The 8,889-nt window shown below is 50.4% G+C and overlaps 1 protein-coding gene across 5 annotated transcripts in view; it reads left to right on the forward strand.

Annotated features, from left to right (window-relative positions):
• Positions 1-2,938: 2,938 nt before the first annotated feature.
• The window catches only part of PROX1 (prospero homeobox 1), an 84,931-nt gene continuing 78,980 nt past the window's right edge, over positions 2,939-8,889 (forward strand). For 3 of the 5 annotated variants that reach the window (XM_085542921.1, XM_015857343.3, XM_015857340.3), the window contains exon 1: positions 2,939-3,076. The gene's annotated coding sequence lies outside the window, so the exon portion shown is untranslated. Of the gene's footprint in view, positions 3,077-3,558; positions 3,676-8,889 lie in introns of those variants that run through there. The other 2 variants (XM_085542920.1, XM_015857341.3) reach the window with 1 other exon arrangement.

Consider the following 8,889-nt stretch of genomic DNA (forward strand, 5'->3'; position numbering starts at 1 on the left):
GAAAAATGTTTTTTTCCATTTACTCAACCATCATCGTGTCTTTGGTGGTGGGGGAGTGCTAAGGGAGAGAAGAGAGGAGAGGAGAGGAGAGGAGAGGAGAGGAGAGGAGAGGAGAGGAGAGGAGAGGAGAGGAGAGGAGAGGAGAGGAGAGGAGAGGAGAGGAGAGGAGAGGAGAGGAGAGGAGAGGAGAGGAGAGGAGAACAACGAATATATCAGTTGAAGCAGTAGGAACAGCAGTTGTATTACAGTCATTCACTACGATTTTGCCAAACATTCATAAATGCTTTTTGCATCCTAAAATGCAACGTCCAAGAGATATGGCATCCCAATGAGGTTAATGAATGAATGAGGTGCCCTTGAAGGTTAATTTGCACAAACAAAAGGTCAGGGGACATCTTCAAAACAAAATATTGATTAAAGCAAGTTAAATGTTTTGACTTGAAGGAGACATGAAGGATTAAAAAACAGAATAGAGCAGTATGGCTAAGAAAGGAACAGGAAAGAAAAAACCACCACCCCCAGACACAAAGGAAATGGTAGAAAACATATCTGAATCAGCTAGTCATCTGCTAACAAGCTGTAAAGATTTCCAATGACAAGTTGTCACATTAGTTTAGTGAAACTGAAGCAGCACTTATCCCTTTTCCTGTGCTTAATCTCTCAGCGCACTGCACAGAAACATGCTACCACGTTTAATAGGATTAGTTTGAGTCACTTTCTCTTCTCTGGAGGTTTTCTTTTTTTTTCTTTTTTCCTCCTTTTTTAAAAAAACTATTTATTTATTTTTTCTTTTTTAAACAATTTCCATCAATACCACCTTCTTGAATTAAACTGCAATGTTCTCAGCCAACTCTGCTTCATCCTCCTCCAAGGGTTCGCCTGTTTGCCTGCCAGGAGGGGTTGAGGAAGTCACCGACCGCGCAGCAACGCAAACCCGCACCCAGCGCTCCTCTGCCCCGCACACGCGCTGGTGATGCTCCCTGGATGAATTCACACCGGCGTAAATAAGAGCTGAATCGGGCCCTTGTGTCAAGGGGTGTTCTTTACACATGAAGTGCTTGGATGTATCCCACCCTTTTAAAAAGTAAAGAAAGAGAAAAGAAAGCCGGCAATGCGCTCACACAGCCCTTCCCCTCACTCGGAGTGAGCAGACACAGCGAGGAGAGTGATCAAAGAAAAGGCACTTCCAACAGTGAGCCCTTGTCACTTCCAATCCTGTTGCCATCCTCCAAAGGGACAGGGGGATCACCCATGGCCAAGGGCACATTTCAAAAGTTTTCTTAAGTTTCCCGCATCTGCTTTTTTTTCCCCCTAGAAGACAGAGATGCGAATGCAGAGAGCTGTCAGTTCGCAGCGCTCATTTTCTCGTCAGAGGCACCAGAATTTGGAGAAGGATTTATTTCTGAGGGGCCGAAGCTCGCAGCTGAGCACAGCCCCACGGCTGTAGGAAACGCAGCGCCGTGATCCGAACTTTGTGACAAGCAGCAAAGCGAGGGCAGGAGCAGAGCACCCACACCTCATCGTGGCTTTGGATCCAAACTTTGTCACTGTGAATTAATTGGGGGCGGGAGGAGGTAGAATCCCAAGCGCTCACCTTTCAGGCAGCGGCAGGGTTAGTGTACGTACTGCTGTGCTGGGACGTGAGCAGGGTGTGGGGAGGGAGGACGGCACATGCAGAGCGAGGTGGGGCCGGGGGGTCTGAGTGCCCCTGGGACAGACCGTGCCTCAGTTTCCCTTCGCTCCTCATTGGGTGACTGCGTTTCCTCGACAGCGCTCGAAGCGATGCTGAGCCCCGCGAGTGACAAGGCGCTGTCAGAGGCGGCTGTGTATGTATTATCGGCACCGCGCGGCTTCACCTTTACGCGAATCCCGGTGTCCTTTAAAAAATAGCAATAATAATGGGGGAAAGAATTCAAGCGAGCTCATCTCCCCCCCACCCGCATCGCTCAGTCCCGCAGCGCTCCTCGTCCCGTTCATGTGTAACGGGGCGGACTCCCGGCGTCCCTGTACCTAAGGACGGCCTCAATGAGTGGCTCTCGCAGAGGACGGGGGCACCCCCGAATCCCCCCGGCCGGGACTCCCCGTCCCTCCCGGCTGCTCCCCGCACACGACTCGGTTCTCTCTCCCTTCATTCCCCCGCCGCGTTCAGCGGCGTTTCCCCGTGCAAACTTTCGTTCGGCGCCGGCAGCGGAGAGATGCCGCGAGCATCTTCTTCCAGAAATCATTTTGTCCCAGCGATTTAAAGCGGCCGCCAGCGGGCTGCCACTACAGCTTGGGACGGGACAGAGTTCCCCAAAACTTTGGGAGCGCTGCTCGCTCGGTCCCTCCGCACCGCGACGCACCGCGACGCTCAGCTCCCGGAACCTCCCCCCCCGCCGCGGAGCCCCGGACCGACGCACAGATTCCCGAGCGGTGCAGCCCCCCTGGGACCGACTTTCCCTGGAGTTTTCCCCCTCCCCGTCCGGTCCGGTCCGGTCCCGTCCCGTCCCGTCCCATCCCGTCCCGTCGGCCCCACGCAGGTGCGCGGCCGCGGCCACCTTCCCGCGGGGACGGGGCGGTCCCGTCGCTCCCCCCGCCGCCCCCTCGCTCCTCTCCCGCTCCTGCCAAGTGCTCCCCGGTCCCCCCCCGGCCCGTCGCAAGGAGCCCTCCGATTGGGCGACGGGCCGGGCTAACGTCACCCGGCCCGTGACGTCTAGTCTTCCTGTTTCCTTCAGCTGTGTCTTAAAGTAAATCTTGTGGCGGTGCGGAGCGCTCGCTCGGCTCGGCCGGCCCAGCCCAGCCCTGCCCCTGCCCCGCTCCTCGCTCCGCACCCGCTCCGTGCCCGCTCCGCTCCGCGCCGCCCCCGCGCCGCGCACACCCCGGCCCCGCACCGCCCGCTCTCGCCCTCCCTCCCTTCGCCCAATTACAATATTCAGCGGCCGCGCGTGCGTGCGCGTGTGTGCGCGCTCGTGTGTCTGTGCGTGTGTGTGTGTGCGTGTGTGTGTGTGTGTGTGCGGTGTGTGCATGTGCCGGGCCGCCTCGCTCTCTGTCCAGCGGCAAAAAAAAAAGAGGCTCAGTTTCGTCGCCTTTGCACGGAGTAAGTATGCTCTCTCCCTTTCCTCACTCCCCCTTTTTTCCCCCCCTTTCCTTTGCTTTTCCAGCCCGTTTCTTTTTTATATATATATATATTTCTTTATTATTATTATTACTATTATTATTTCCTCTAGAAAAATAACGAACAGCGGCAAAGAGCCGCTCCGGGCACCGCGCTCCTCTTCCAAAGGAGCGAAACTGCCTCGACTTCACCCCCGAACGCCGGCGGTTCCCCGGGCATCGCTCCGCTGGGGACGCGCAGTGCGGGCGATGCTGCCCCGCTGTTCCCCCCGCCCCGCGGCCGCGTTTTGTTCCGTCCCCGCAGCCCTTCGCGGGGCTCCGCGGCTCCGTTCTGTTGTTAGGCGCTCCCTCCGAAGTTCCCCATCCCTCGCTTTAAACTCCTGCGAGCCTCCTCTTTGTCTCGCTTCTTGCCGCCCGGCTTTTTGTCTCCCCGGTTTGCCCGTCCTTTGCGTGTCGCCACTTCTCTTTTTTTAACCCCGGCCGGGAGGGGCAGGGACTTTTCAGTCTCCTTCTCCTAACTGCGGTCACTTTTGCGTTCCCGACGCCGGGACGAGCCGCGGGGTGCGGGAGCGGTGCGGGGCGGTGGGTACCGAGCGGCCGAGAGGGATAGGAGCGCGGAGACGGGCACGGGTGTGGGGATGAGCGCTGCTCTCGGGCCGGTCGGTCTCTGTTCGCCGGGGCTGGGGGCTTTAACTTTCCCTTTCCCCGTGACGGAGATCTTCGGGGCTTTTGCCGGCCGGGAGCGCTTTGCCGCGCGTCGAAACGGAGTTGAGCCGAGTGCGCTCGGGGCAGCCCTCGGGGAGGGGGGAGCCCCGGGACCAGGGAGCGGTAGGCGGGGGGCCGGGCCGTGCAGGTGCCGGTGCCGGCCGTGGGGAGCCCCAAGGAGCGCCGCACCTGGCCCGGCCGCAGGGCACGGCCGTGGGAGCGCCCCTCCGCCTTTCCCCGCCGGAGCGCCGCCGCTCCGTTTTGCGTTCCTTTTCCGCGCGGCTCACCTTTAGCGGCGGTGCTGCGCGAGGGGGGTGTGTGTGTGGATGGAGTATCACCTATAGGAGAGGTATCGGCAGCCCGCGAATTGGGCTGCGGTAAGAAGTACGCAGCGGGCTCTTTTTGCTCCCCGTTAAATGATCGGCAACCTGTGTCCCAACCACCGTAGCGTACGCAGCCAACTTCCCTGCAGGCTGCTCTGAGGCCTCTCGGTTTGTACTTTTTATGTCTCAGTTTGTCTTTTTATGACCAGTCTATAGATGAGGATTAAGTCCTAAGAACGGATAGATTTTGAAACTGGAGTTTAATTTGATTCAGGGGAGAGACGTAGATGCTGCCGTGGGTAGGCTCCCCAAATTGGTTTGTTCTGTCTCAGTCGATGGCCATGCTAACTCGTTGTGGGGCTCTGGTGTAACGGCACGATGGAGAGTTGGGGAAACCTTTGGAGAACTTGGGCTGAGTTGGTGGCAGGAATCTGCCGTGCAGCCATGTCAGTGCTGTCTGTGAGTTATTTTCTTCTTGGTCAGTGAAATAACAAGGAGCAAGCTGGTAGAAAAAGAGGAAAACCTGTTCAGTTCTATACCATGAACAGCTCAGTTTTCTTCTCCTTGAAGACCTTTCTTGTAGCAGTGCAGGTGGCTGCAGGAGGGCAGTCATCTCCCCAAACCAAAGGCCTCAAGTAGGGAGATGCTGACCGCCACCTGCCAGTTTGCTCCCAGCCTGTGTGGGGCTGGGCTGTGGGAAGTGCGGGACTGCTGGGCCAGGCCCTGCTGGACAGGCTGAAAGTAGTATAACCTTGGAGGAAATCACCTTCTGATTTTTACTTCTTGTTGCGGGGAAATCCTAATGAAGCAGTTGTTGCTATGAGAATAATGCACATTATTTCTTCCATGTTTCATGGTATGTCCCAGCTAAGGGAGTTAGATAAATCTTTCTCCCAAGAAAACTTGTACCAAAGCCCTACGGAGAAAGGTAATACTTTTGTTAGTTGCTGAAGTGATTTCAGCACTGAGGAGACCTATGGGGAAGGAGTATCATCTGCTCTCAGATTCTCATTGCGGTTTAGTCTGGGCAATGCTATTGACTGGAATAATTTCATCCTGTGCTTCCTGGCTGCTTCTGGCAAAGCCATGACCAACGCAGTGCTTTGGAGCGAAAGATTTGCATATTTCTGGTAGCAGGAGCGTGGTGAATTCCTTGTGTGGCGTTGGTGCCGTGAGCTGACACGGGGCAGGCAAACACCAGACCTAAGAGTTGTTGACTTGCAACAAGATAGGGACAGTTTCAGCTCTATGAACTTAGAGGTCCTTGCGTTCAGCTTATTTCTTGGCTCTCTTGTATTCCATGGCTGTTTCCTATCACTTGGGCACCTCAGGTTAGACCAAGTCCCTTCAGTGAAGCTAAGTAGAGTGTGATAAAAGATAAATATCCTTCATATCTCAAAGGTATATGAATGAATCTCAGAGAAAATGATCTTTTTAGGGAGTTAACAAAGCTGATTACAGAAATCGATTCTGTAATAATCAATTAAATATCTAATGTCCTATTCCTTTCTAAAGACCATTCTAGCCAGTGGTTTGGGAGCAGGGACTCTTTGATATGTAAGAATTGATCCGTTCCCGCTTAGCATGTCAGTGCATGTCCCATGGATATACAATAAAACTATTAGGAAGTTCTTTATAGATGCATTTTAATCAAATCTCCTTAAACAAAAGTTTCAAAAGTAAATTTGCAAATAAAATAGTGCAAGCTATTTTTTTGGAGTGGGCTCGGGAAGTGCCGAGGCCCTTGTTGCAGGTCTGGGCTGCATGGGAATGGAAAATGTTCAGTGTCCGAGGAAGCCGCATTGTGTGAGTTGGGGCCCGAGATGCAGGGCGTGAATTTAACACAAACTGCACTTGGCAAGTAAGGAGTATCAAGGGTGACATGTCGAGCACATTTAACCTTCACAAATCTCAGGATATGCAACTCAGAAAGAAATACAGCTTATATTGTCAAGATCTATGTGTAAGTCTTTAGGAGCTCCATCTCTAAGTGCTATAGCTCTATGGAGACAGGGGGTGTACAAAATGGTTTTGATACAATATGTGGCCAAATAGTGATACTGTATAAAGGACACAAACTTCCTAATTTTTTTTCCCCCAAGACTTCCCTGTTTACCTAGGTCTAATCTCTCTACAGTCCAAGGCTGGGGCTTGCATCCTGCTATACGGGGTTTTCCTTGAGGTGTGAGCTGGTGTTCATCCTTCAAGACCAAAACATGAAGTGGCAGTACAATGTCCTTCCCATTTTGTCAGGCTAAAGTAGAACCGTTCCTCATCTATAAGCCATGAGGGATTTCAGCCTTAGTACTAGTGGTCTGTAGGCTCAATGTAACATCAGGGCAAATGGGAACATTGCTGAGCACTTGGCTTAGGGGTGCCATACCCCTGGTGCTTCTCATGAGGGCAGGAGGGAGCATCGCTGCGGTGCACCTCCTGCTGCTGGTGCAGGGCTCAGGGAAAGGAAGATGGGTGCTAGAGAGGAAGGATGCGTGGCAGTGACCTTCCAGCCGGGTGCAGGACAACCTATTTCCTGCACTGCTGACTCAAGGGTACAGCGAGCCCTCCCCATGTGTGTCCTTGGTTGGGATTGGGCAAGAGAGTGGGAAACGGTGTTTAGGAGCCTAAAATTTGCTAGGAAACGTGCAAAACTGGGAAAATGACATGAGAGTTTTGGTGCGAGTGTGGGAACATTCTGCTGGATCTCAATCAAGCATAACTTGACGGCAGAAGCGGAAGGAAAGGCATGAAGGTTTTTGGTGCCGGTTGTTTTTTTCTATTGGCAACTGCTGTCTTTACGCAGAATGCCTTCAGAGTACTGTACGTGCAGCAAACAAGGGCTCTTACAGTTATCTTGCAATTAGTTTGTATCGCTTTCAGGTGAACGCCGCTAGGCTGGAAGGTCAACCTTGACCCTTGTTTGCACCATGTGGGTATCTACTGCTGAACAGCTGGGGTGGTGTGTGGCCCTTTCCTGCCCCCAGTGTATAAAACCCACCCTTTGGAAAACCCAACTCCTCTAAGTTGTTGTTTATTTTTTTTTATTTTTTTATTTTTTTACTAATAGAAAAGGAAAACACAAGCATTAGGGCTTGAGTCTGCTCCTTTTGAAATTCAGAGAAAGAGGGAGATGGGTTTTGTGACCTGTGCGGTCCAGTAGGGCCCATTCTGTCACTAGCAGGTAGTGGGATTTTGGTACCCGAGCATCTCATTAACTCAGGTGCAGGTGGTACAGCCGGGCACTGTGGCAGTGCTCCTTTATTTGGCCTCCAAGCTCCACTTTCTGATGTGATAAGGACCCATCTATGAAGCCAGTGTCTTGGGAATGATATAAGGTTCTGGGTTACCCATCTGAATTCAGGACTTTTTTTTTTCTTTCTTTTTTTTTTTTTCCTTTTTTCTTTTCTTTTTTTTCTTTTTGATTTCTATCATTCTTTGCTTCCCTGCATGCAAGGAGCCAGTAACATAAACAAACATCTCATCCATTGCATAACTGTCTCTGATACCAAATCTCTGAAAATTCTTTTAGTGCATCCGGAATACGTGGGCAAAGGCTACAGAATAACCATGACGTTACTAAGTGTTAAAAGCTTTTTATTATTATTATTCTTTTTTTCATCCTGGTTGCAAACTAAGCATGGACTCCTGTCTTGATTTTACAGATTATTTCATGCTGAAATTATGCCTATTTGCATGGGTAGTCATTCTTCAAAACTAGCCACAGATGCAGTCCTAGGGAGCACGTAGATGTTTTTACAGGTGAACCGAAAGAGATGGGAGCAATTCCAAAAAGTCTGCATGCTGCCTTTGGCAATATACCCTGTTATTGTGAAGATTGTGCTCTGTTAAGCAAATGTAAAGTTTAATATTAGATAAGCGTCGCATGACAAATATTTTAATTTTACCAAACATTAAATTTAAGAAACGGGAAAGAGCGTTCGGAGCTTTCTGTGCACTGTGAGTTTAGCATCTCTAGTTAATAAGTCACAAATTATGTCAAGAGCCTTTTACAAAATGCAAGGAAGTGTGCTATCTTTTTATGCTCTGTTCCTGGGAAACAATGAGAGTTCATATAAAGAGAAGGTATCTTCCTTTCTCACGCATTTGATTGATGTTACTTCTTTCATCTTCCCATATTTTTTCTCATCTTTTCTGCATGTCACTGGAGCTGAGATTCTGTGTATTCAAAATATCACACATGAGAAGGGCTTCACTGGCCATTCGAGATACTGTTCCTGGAGATTTTTCTAAAGCAGAGGGATGTGGCACCAAACATGCCTCGTTTCTGCTATGCAAAATATTTACTGTCGTGTAGGTCGGTGTGTGAAGCACCAAATTTTCAGGCTTTGGTAGTGGGATTTACTTGGAGAACGTATGTTAAGAAAAGAGGGATGTGTGGGGAATTCAGAGCACCATTGAGGTTAGTCACTGGTACACACAGGGCTGTGCTAACGAACTACATTTTGGTCTTTATTTGATCACATCTATGTAAATATTATAATCCTGGACGTAAAATATTTTAATGCATTTTTGCTTTGCAGAAGAAATGTTTCCCTAATGACTTAAGTGAGTTTGTTATTTTATTTGCTCTCAGCATAAGCCTAAATGTGACTGTTTCTCTCTGCCTTTCCCTTGAACGTATACCATCCTGCCTGCAATTAAGAGAAAGTTGACCTTCGAATGTTTATTTACCAGCGTTATCTCTCTTTAAGATACAAAATCACAATTACAGTTTTTATATCACAATTCATTATTTTTTTTTAATCCAAAT

Source organism: Coturnix japonica, chromosome 3, assembly GCF_054131305.1.
Source record: "Coturnix japonica strain WE chromosome 3, WE-NBRP24, whole genome shotgun sequence".
Taxonomy (NCBI): domain Eukaryota; kingdom Metazoa; phylum Chordata; class Aves; order Galliformes; family Phasianidae; genus Coturnix; species Coturnix japonica.